The following is an 11334-nucleotide window of genomic DNA, read 5'->3' as shown; positions in this document are numbered from 1 at the left end:
AAGTATCTAAGGTCTGCTATAGGTTAGGAGGCCTAAGGGGCCTCCTACCTAGCTACAGGGCCCTCTATTTCCCAGGACTACCCTACTTAAGCAGCCAATTCTAGGCCTAGCCTATAGAGCTGTGTGGTGGGCTATAGGTCTTATAGGCGGGCGAGGTCTTCCCCTAGCTCCCCTAGAAGCTAGCGTCTTATAGGGTGGTTCGATAAGAACTTTAAAGACCTAAAGGCATAATGTCTATTAGATCTAGTTAACCGAATCGACGCTAGGGGCACGGCTGCTTCTAATTCTAGAGGCCGTAAGGGGGCTCCCCTAAAAGCCCCTAGAGCCCTAAGTAGAGCGCCGTACTATAGGCGTTCTAGGCGGTCGAGTAGGTGCTTTGTAGGTGATTTAGGGTCCTACTATAGCTATAAGCCAAAGTCAGCTAGCGAGGCTCTACAGGCTATATATAGCTACCGTAGGGCCTTAAAAGAAAGGCCCTCTACGAGCTAGCTAGGCTATAGAGTCTACTTAAGGCCCCTATAGCTAACTTTAGGCGTTTTTCGACGTGGGGTTTAAAAGATAGCTTAGGGTTAAACCAGACCCCTAGCCACCTAATAGTACCTAGGGTAGGTTTAACTAGGTGCCCCCCTATAATAACCGGGACGTCTTCGATAGAGCGTCTTCGGTGGAAGTGAATAGGCTCTATCTTATCCGGGTCGAAAAGAACGTGGTTATTATTAGCTGCTTCGAAAAAGGAGGCTACGGCTCTTTCTAGGATCTTATAGGTTTTTCTAGCCGACGTAGACGCTATAGATAGCTGAAAATCGTCTATATAGGATAACTAAAGATCTTTAAAATCCGGCCCCGCTATAACCTTCGTAATATAAATTAGGAATAGGATAGGGGAAACCGGGGAGCCTTATAGGACCCCTATATTTAGGGGGGTAGGCTGCTGAACCTGACCCTCGAAGGCTAGTTAGATACCCCTGTTTTCTGTGAAGGAGGCTACCTATTTAACCAGATTCGAGGGTAGTTAGGGCTCTTAAAGGATTCTTAGTAGCTAAGGGCGGGCGACGTGGTCGAAGGCTCCTTTAATATCTAAAAATAGCATAGAAATTACGGCGTTTTGCCGTGATTTACGCTGTTTTTCGATATAGTGGAGAAGAAGAAGGGCCGTATCGATGGCGGATCGTTATTTCCTACCCCCTATCTAACTAGGGTGTAGAAGGTCGTCGCGGGTATTAGCTAAAAAGCTTAGTCTAGTAGTTATAACCCTCTCGAGGACTTTACCTAAGCAGTTTAGAAGGGCTGTAATCCTATAAGACTTAGGATTAGAAGTCCTTCTTCCCCGGCTTTAGTCGAACGACCCCTAAGGCCTCATTCTAGCAGGTAGGCGGGTAGCCTACTAAAAATAAAGCTGAGTAGGCCTTTAAGAAGGGCCCGGGAATAGCCTTATAGGCCTATTAGATTAGCTATAAGCTTATCCTATTAGGCCCTAGGGCTTTCCCCTTAGTAGCTCTAAAGATAGCGCATTATAGTTTGGCAGCCTATAGGCTAGGCCACTCCCACGGTCTTCTAAGGCCCTTACTACGTGATCTAGTTAGGCTCTAGGGGCCGTTAGAAGAGTTAAAGGGGCCTTGGTCCCCCGAAGGGCCTATAAATACAGGGGCTTCAGGGGCGTCGGTGGCGGCAGTAGAGGGGTCTAGGCCTCCTAAAGGGCCTGTAAATACAGGGGCTTTAGGGGCGTCGGTGGCGGAAGGAAGAGGAAGAGGAAAAAGGGTCTAAATAAGGGCGTTATATTTTTTATCGAAGGCGTAGGCTTTCTGCTTCGTAGGCGTTTAAATTAGTAGGAGTTTAGCGTTTAGGCCGCTCTTTATATAGTTATAGGCCTTAAAAATGTCAGGGCCTTAAGCGTTAGCTAGGAAGGCCTCCTAGTGGTTCTTTTTTACTGTTTTTACTACCCTATAATAGGCGTTTCGAGCCTCTTTCCAGGTGGTTTCTAGAGCCGCTAGCCGGGTAGCCGAGGCCCCCTTTTTGGCTTTAGGTTTTCTAAAAACCCTAAAAGCCCTGTTAGCTAATTTTCGCAGGGCTTTTAGCTCTAGGGTCCACCACGGTTTCGAACGCTCTACTACTCTTAGCTTAGGCATAGAGGCCTTAAGAGCCAGGGGGATAGTATCTATTAGGTGGCGACCTATAGAGTCCTAATCCGAGGCGTCGATAGCCTGTTATAGCTACTAGTCGAGGCTAGGCTTTAGGCTCTTTAGGGTGCTAGTAAATAAACCCTAGTCCGCTAGCCTATAATTATAGGCCGGTAGAAGAGATCTCTTGATAGGACTTTTAAAGCCTAGAATAGAGGCTAAAATCAGGATAGCGCGGTGTAAGGAGGGAGTGTTTTCGATATAGTCCCACTTATAAAAGCGGAGATAATTAAAGCCGGGCGTGTAAAAGGCTAGGTCTATAACCTACTCTTAACGAAGATTAGACCTAAAAAAGGTCCCCCCGTTTAGGTTAACTTCTTTAGGATCTACTAAATAAGTGGCTTTAAGGCTATTTAGCCAGTCTAGTAGGGCCTAGGCCTTAATAGAAGCCTGATTCGTAGCAGCCCCGTTCCACTACTAGTGGTTCCTGTTAAAGTCCCCTATAATAAGGGTCGGCTTAGGGATCTAAAGGCCCTATAGCACGCGATCTTCGGTTCAGGGTCGGCTTCTAGAGCCTGAAAAAGAAGGAAAAGAAGGGGAAGAAGAAGTCGACGAGGTAGAGGGGGTAGGGCTAGGGGGCCTTAGAGGCCCTCTGCCTATTATTTCGGGATCCTGCTCTCTCTAATTATAGACCTTTAGGATATAGAAGGTCTGCGGATAATAGACCTCTATAAGCTACGCGTCTATATTATCTAGAAGGTCTTCGCGGTGTGAAAAATCAATACCGAGCTCTTTCTTATATACCTAAAGACCCTAGCTTTAATAGAAAAAAACTAGCTTTTCCGAGACTTAGGCGTGACAGTATAGAAGGCTAGGTAGTTTCGAATATACTACCCTTCTGGTTTTAGGACTCAGGAAGGCTCTTAGATAAGGACTATATTAGCCGAAGCCTCTAAAGCCTATTCTAGGATAACTTCCTGCGCCGGACCCTATTTATCGACGTTATACTCAATAAACCGCATTTCTTTCGAACTAAAAGACCCTTTATTTATAGGATTTAGGGTTTAATAGCTCGAAAGACCTCGTAGTTTCTACTATAAGGGGGGTATACCCCCTTATAGTTATAGCACTTAAAGGTCCTGTATTCGTAGTCGCCGTATTCCTCGCACTCGTTATAGTAGTGGTCTTTATCGCTATAGCCCTCTATAGCGTAGATAGAGCAGGTAGTTAGGCTCTTATAGGTCCCTCGGGTATACCCGAATTTCCAGCAGTTAGAACACTAGGTCCTAGGGGTTATAGGCCTATATTAATAGACCTTTAGCCGCTAGCCGGCTATATAGAGCCCCTATTTTGAGCAGTATTTCTGCTCCTTAGTAGTTAGCACTAAAACGATAATAGTGCCGTGAAGCCCGTTTAGGGTTCCCAGCCACCGAGGCTTCCCTACCACCCTAACAGGGTTAAAGGTGCCGATTTTAGTAACTAGGTCCTTTAAACCTAAGTCCTATCGAAGGCTGCGGTTCAGGGCTTTTACCGGTGTATCGGAAGGGTCGGCAGGGTCAGATAACAGCGTTTCCCCCACTCCGAAGGCCTTAGTAGGCACCTATTTAATATTAACCTTAAACTACTCGCCTATAGGTTAGGGGGGCTGAAGAGGCAGTTTTAGCTCCTTAAACCACTAATTCAAAGAGTCTAGGAGCTGCTAAACGCTATATTTCGGGCCCAGGGTCAAAATAAGGTTCCCGTTAGTTCATAGGCTAATAGCCGTAATAGCAGGGATTTTTAGGGCCTTATTCAGCCTATTCCGGAGCTTACGAGGATTAATGTTCTCCCGGGGGATTATTTCCCCTGCTATAGGCTATAAAATAACCTTAGGGACCTTTTTAGGGTCCGTGGGGAGGGGGCCGGGGGGGTTAAAGGTGCTAAGGCCTTTAAGAGGCCTAGGGTGCTATAAAGCCTTTTTTCCCTTTACAGCCTCGCTATAAAGGGGTTTAGGTTATTCTATAAGCCTACGAACTACTTAGGCTATTTCGTCGACCTTTTGCTCGAGTGTAGGGGGCTAGGAGCCTTGTAGGGTTCCGTCGATAGCAGATTTAAGCCCTGTAGATAGGGCTTTAATCTAGGGGACAGGGTCAAGGTCGTAGGCCTTTTAGAGTAGCTAAAAAGCCTGCTAGAGAAGCCCCCTAGCCTAGGCCTTACTAGCCGAACTAGTCGACTTCTAGGGCGTAGTAAAGGGGTTTCCAGCAGTTCCAGGGGCCTTTTTAGCCTATTTAGAGCCTATAAGGCCCTGTTTTTTAGCAGGGGTGGGGCGTAAAGGGCGTTTCGAAGAGGCCTTCGGCCTTAGAGTCGGAGGGGGGCTCGGTTCGGGTCCTAAAAAACCTTCTAGGGTTTAGGGTCGAAGGGCTAAGCTGCCTTTTCGAATTAAGGGGCGTAATAAAGGTAGAAGTCCCTGTAGTTACAGGGCTTTCAGGGGTTTCCACCATTTCTACCTCCCCTAAGCCCTCTATAATTATAGTGGGCTTAGGGTTAGTTCCGGGGGCGTTATAGTAGGCTAGGGCGTTATTATGGCTAGTACTATAGCTATTATTATGGCTGGGGTCTTTTATGGGGTGCTAGGGTCGCGAGGCGTTAGTGGTTACGGCTCTACGTGGCTACCTTATTAGCGGCGCACGGGCTATATCAGATTTTCCCCCTCACGTAGGGCACCTGTAGGTGCGTTTCCAGGCGTTTTCGCACTCATTTTACGCCCTGAATAGCGCCTGGGCGATACAGGGCTATAGATAGGCGTATAGAGCTTAAAAAGAGCTATCGATTAATATAGCTTTTAAGTGGTTTAGAGGGTTTGCGCGTAAAACGTAGGTCCCCCCACGTGAGTTATAAGAAGGATGATAACTACCCTATATTAGCGCTATAATACTACTTTAACGCTACTAGGGCCTATATGCGGTATAATATAAACTACGCCGTGTTTATAGTAGCGGTTATTATTAGTAGTATTATTATTACTAGGAGATAATATCTAAAACTATTAGCACGCTACTACTAAGGTACCGCCAATAATACGACCACGATTAGGAGGCACTATACGTGCGTAAGGATCCCGCGGCACGGACCCTATACGAACGAATAGCCCTAAGCTATCCGCTTATTTGGGCCGGAGCCATACGTCCGTATAGATCCGGAACTATATATTCGTATAGGAACCGGAAGATAGATAGTCCGGCCCCCCCGAGGATATATATCCTCGGCACGGTTCGCTCCCTTAGTTTAGTAAAGATATCTTTATTACACCTTATTTTCTATACCTAAAGGTCGCTATTAAGAACCCTAAAAGCCCTAGGTCCAATAGTACTGGCTGGCTAGAGATATACCTAGATAGGGTATATTAAATAGTAGTAACTAAGCTTTTAGGTAAGGTTCGTGTACCGCCGCCCGGCGCGGACTACGTGTGCTAAGACTAAATAGGAGCGTAGTATACTAGCAGTCGCGAACTCCGTGTGCTAAAACTAAATAAGTACGTGGTTTACTAGTAAACGCTAGCGTGCTAGGCGTAGCCGCTCGGCGCGGACTATATATACTAAGATTAAATAGATATATAGTAAACTAGTGGTCGCCGTCGCGAACTACGTATGCTAAGACTAAATAGATATATAGTAACCGGCGGAACTAGACGACCGCTAGCGTATTAGGCGAAGACGCCTCCCCTTTAATAGGTTTAGGCGTGGAGCTATAAAGGAATCCACGGTTATTTGTTTAGCGTAGGAATAGCGACTATACTAACCTATATACTAGTACCGTGGATCCCGAGTTCCGATACTATAATAACCTTCCTAATAATTATTAGTTAGCGTAGGCGATTATACCGACCTACTCCGATACTAACCGTTTATAATAAGCGCTAAAGGGCGTAGGATAGCGACTATCCTATCCTATAAACTAGCTTTACCGTGGCACTAAGCTACTCGATAATCTCCCCCCCCCCCCTTTTTTTTTCGCGGAGTATAAGGGGAACCGACCTCCCCTTACCGTAAGCTTCCCTTCCTCCGTACCTTACGGAGAAGATTTTCCCCTCTCCTTCTCGTAGTAGAGTAAGCCACCCCGCTCGCTATCGTTCGTTTAGCTATTAATATACTAACGCCTAAGGCTAGCGGCGTAATAACCCTAAAGGGAAAAGCGTAGAACTAGTATCTGTGTAAGAGGCTATATATCCTAAGGCTTAGGGGGTATACCCTGGCCTCCACCGTAAAAGAAGTGGCTTAATTATAAGCTATAGATTTTATTATCGAATTACCCGAAGCCACCTCGGCTTATCCTACTAGAGGGAATACTTCCCCTTAGTCTATTAGCCTTTATCGGATCTGCCTAAGGTCCCTCGGCTTATCCTCCTTATTAGAGGGAGGGCTCCCCTTAGTCTACTCGGTTCGACCGCCGACCCCCCGGTATATTTACGGGCTAAAGCACGCGTACCGCCGGATTAGGATTCGTCCTTATTTTAAGCGCCTTAGCTTAGGAACCGGATAATCCGCCGTGCCTATTATTTCCGGCCAGGACCCTAAGTTCCTCTTAAACTTCCGGATAACGCTATAGAAGGCTATAGCACTACGCTCGGATTCTTTACGGCGTGATATTCTTAGACGGCTAAACGGCCTATTAAGCGGAAGAACCGGCGAAACGAGAGAATATCGTAATTTATAATTCCCCTTAGCGCATCCCCGTTATTTTATATCGTATACTCCTTTCCTCCCCTTATCTCCTTTCCTTTCCTTTCCTATTCTATTCTATTCCCCTAAACGCTCGCTATTCTATTCTATTCTATTCCTCTTAACGCTCGCTATTCGCTCCTTATCGCTACTTAGCGATTTACGTTACTCCTTTCCTTTCTTATTTTCCTTTCTATAGAGAATACTATCGCCGTCTACGGTTATTAAGAGTTACTATACGGCGTTACCGTCCCTGGCAGAGAACGCCCGCGGGACGTAGGGCTTTCGTCGCCCAGGGTAGATACTTCGGGATATTAGTTCGTGGATTATCGGCAGGATACGGACGGCCTTTATAGCGTTTACCTAGAGACGAAAGCTATTATATCATTAAAGTTTAATTACTACCGGCTAACGGCGAGACCTATATAAGCGCCGTAAGATCGAGGTAATCCCGGATAAGCGAAATACCGGAAGAAGCTATAAAGGCGTAGGAGCTAACTAAAGCCTTTAAGGAGAGGTAAAAAGACTTTAGTTAATCTAAGGATAGCCTTAAAGAAAGCGGAGGTTCCGAGCGTGCTATAAGCAGGAAATACTAAAGGAACCGATAAAGAAAACTCGAGGCAAAGAACCTTTAAGTGTAGCCATATTAGGTATCGAATAAAAAAACCGAGTCACCCGAAGTAAGTATACGCTATTCACGTATAGCGAACGGCCCCGAGCTTAGGTAAAGGAAGGTATAAGGGTTACTATCTAATCTCTAGACGGCAGGTATATTACCGGCACTAAAATTAAATAGCGCCGTCCTACTAAATTAGCCAGACCGCCTATAAGGTTATAAAAAATCTCTACCACGCTACTATAATAACACCTATCCTTCCTTTATCTTTTACTATCATAACGGGGTCCGTTAAAGATAATTAGGAAACACGCTCCTAGATTATCCTCTCCTCGTACTAGATAGTATCCCGTACCGTCTATTTCGCTCCTATAGGTCTTTAATCGCCTTTTCGTTATATCACGTATATACCCTTCTCTATACTCCTTTACGCACCCGTTATCGGCTTCTATTCATAGCCCGCTAGTATATTATCGAATATCCCTTAGCTATTAATAGATTAAAAGACGTTATATTTAAGTAAAATTTCTCTAAGTACTTTAATAAGGGTAGGGCCGGCGAGGGCCTTCCCTTCGAAGGATACTTTAAAGCTATTAGCCTATTTAGTAACGAGAGTTTACTTATTACTAAGCTTTCCTTATCGGGTATAGCCTTCCGAGCCTAGCGATAGGAGAATAAGGAAATCGTTATAGACTACTATAATCGCGCTACGGTATTAGGCTATAATAACCCCCTTAATCGCGTACTCCGTCGCACGGTATTCGCGCCCGCTTTCGAAACGAATAAAGTAGTTAAAATAGATAACGCTAAAACTTTAGCCCTAATCTACCCCTAGCCGTAGTTTTTACTCGACTATAATCGTGAAGTATAAAGCTAGACTAGACCTAAGTAAATATTTAAATAATACCTTATAAGTATACCACGGTATAATGCCCTATAAGGGCTAGATAGACGTTTTCTCCCTGACCCGTTATCTGTATCACGCCTTAGTAACCCGGCTACTCCGTAAAACTAACGCACCGCCGGCGCTACTATTACTTTCTCTATATATTCGGGCGCGAGCGCCGTAAACGTTATTACCCCTACTATACCTAGCCCTATTCCTACGATAGATAGAATAGTCCCCGTATATATACTACAGGAAATAAACCAGTTAGCTTACCTGGCCTTTAGCCTAATAGGAGCTATAGAAGCCTACTTTAAGGGTAAAGTGGATAAGGCTATATTTCTCGCGCGTACTAGTAATTACGATAGCCTTATTAAGCCGCGGGCTATATCCGTGGCGTAGTTCCTCTAAACGCCCGCGCAGAAAATAACCCCTACTATCCAGCGCACTATAGATATTCTCGCCTAGCTTCGTATTGGCGGTATAACCGCGCCTAACTAGACCGTAGCCTCTTAGAATATCTCCGCCACGCCCTTTACTAGTATAAAGCGTCCTTATTAGGAATATACCGGCTCGCCTCTCCCTAAGCGCCGTATAGGCCGCCCGGGCAAGGAAATAATTTAGATATAAGGCTATAAGCACCTAGCTAAACGAGTAATTAACCCTAACGCCGTATACGTATACGAGGAGTTCGCCTAAAACGGATAGCGCTTAGCCACCTTTGCGTGTCGCGGGCAGGGAATAGTACTACTAACCCCGATCGTATCGTGGGTTACTAAGTTTATAGATGAGGAGATTATTCCTAAAAAGACCTAAAACGCTATAGGCCTTTTATTCCTCCTTAGCGTCTAGCGAATAAACGACTATAGCTAAATTACTAGACTTAACCTAGACGTAGTATAGACCCCGCTAAATAAACGCTAATAGCGGCGCGGTTTACTAAGTATCTAACCCGCGTATAGGACCTTATTCTATACACTACGGTCCTCGCGTAATACTATAACGCCCCGGGAACTAAGGGCCTTATCTTATCATACGATATCGATAGGGCGGAGATAGACTAACGCATGGCCGAGCTATAAATATCGGATATAGAAGATACGCTTAAGCTCGACGAGGAATACTAGGGCTTCCTAGATACGGACGAAGAAATCGCCTAGGTAGAGGAAGTTTAAGGTATGAGTTTTTTAGGGTATAGCGCGGATATATAGATTTCGTTTAGAATTAGCATATAAGCAGGAAAAGAGGAGGAACCTGAAAACGTTCCCGAAGATATCGAAGACTCGGAAAAAGAGTAGCTTTAGTATGAAATCGGGCACCGGAGCCGATAGCGTAAAAGTAATACGAGTAGGAGAAGTTTAAACCGCTATTACGGAGCGAGTTAGTAAGTAAAAGTTAATAGTAATAAGTTAATAAACGCTTCTATAGATATAGGTTATAACTGCTATACCGCTGTAAATACGAAGTTTACTCGAAAAATACGCTTATTATTAGTCGATAAAAAGAAATAACTTATAAAAGACTTCTCGGATAAGACTAAACCGGCTAGTAGGACCGGTATTATAGTCTTTACGCTAGATATATAAGGGTATACTAAGCGCGTTTTCGCGTATATAGTACTAGGTCTAGACTAGGATCTTTTCCTTAGGCTTTTATAGATAGAATATAACGATATAGTCCTTTACGCTAAGGAATAAAGGCTCCGCTACGGAGTGGCCGATATCAATATCCGACTTTAGGGCGAAGAGGAGCTAAAGGTAGTATAAGAGATCCGTAGTATAGTATTAGTAATAGGGTCTATATTAGTAGGATTATATAGACGATTACGGTACCGGAGGGGAAAAAGATAGGAAAAGGGCTTATAGGCTATATCGTTAAAAGATATCGAAAAGGCCCTAAGTATAAAGAAACTAGTGGACCTATAAGAATACGTCCCTAAAAGTATTATATAAGAGTTCGGTGACTTATTTACGCCCTTATACTCTATACGCCTACCCCTATACTAACCTAGCGCTAACTATAAGGTCTACTTATAGAAGGATAGTAGTGGTAATAAAAAAGCCTTACCGTAGGGCCTACTCTATAATATATCGCGTAAAGAGCTCCTTATATTACGGAAGACGATAACGGATCTAATAGATAAGGGATTTATTTATACGAGTAGCTTAGCGGCCGCTACGCCTATACTATTTATAAGGAAGCTAGGAGGCGGCCTCCGATTTTACTACGATTACTACGCCCTAAATACGATTATATACCGAGATCGCTACTTACTCCCTCTAATTATAAAGACCCTATATAACCTAGCTAAGGCGAAGTGGTTTACTAAATTAAACGTCGTCGCCGCCTTTTATAAGATACGGATAGTACCTAGGTATAAGTATAAGACCGTATTCCGTACTCGGTTTAGACTATTCGAGTAGCTAGTATACCCTTTTAGGTTAACCGGCGCGCTTATAACGCTTTAGTGATATATTAACTCGTTACTACAAGAGTTCCTTAACGATTTTATCTCCGCGTATATAGATGATATCCTAATCTACTTAAACGGATCTCGTAAGGACTATAAAGAGAAGGTACGGCGAGTACTTAGTACCCTTATAGACGCTAGGCTAAACCTTAACCCGAAGAAATACGAGTTTAGCATTAAGACAGTTAAAAACCTAGGGTTTATCGTTATAACGAAAAGAGGGGTGTTTTACGACCCCGAGAAACTTAAGGCTATTATAGAATAGGAAGCGCTAGTCTCCGCGACTAGAGTACGAAGTTTCCTTAGATTCGCTAACTTCTATAGGATATTTATCCGCGACTATATAGCTATTACGGCGCTACTTATAGCTCTAATAAAGAAGAACGCCCCGTTCTACTAAGGCCCCCTATAAGAGGTAGCCTTTAAGGAGCTAAAGCAGAGGTTCTAGGAAAAGCCTTACCTATAATAATAATAACCCGGAAGGAAGACCTAGCTAGAAACGGATTACTCGGGGTTTATACTAGATAGCGTATTCCTATAGGAAGATG

The sequence above is a fragment of the Sodiomyces alkalinus genome (genome assembly GCF_003711515.1).
Source record: "Sodiomyces alkalinus F11 unplaced genomic scaffold SODALscaffold_17, whole genome shotgun sequence".
Taxonomy (NCBI): Eukaryota; Fungi; Ascomycota; class Sordariomycetes; order Glomerellales; family Plectosphaerellaceae; genus Sodiomyces; species Sodiomyces alkalinus.
The sequence above is the reverse complement of the archived record's forward strand: the minus strand, read 5'-3'. Positions refer to the sequence as shown.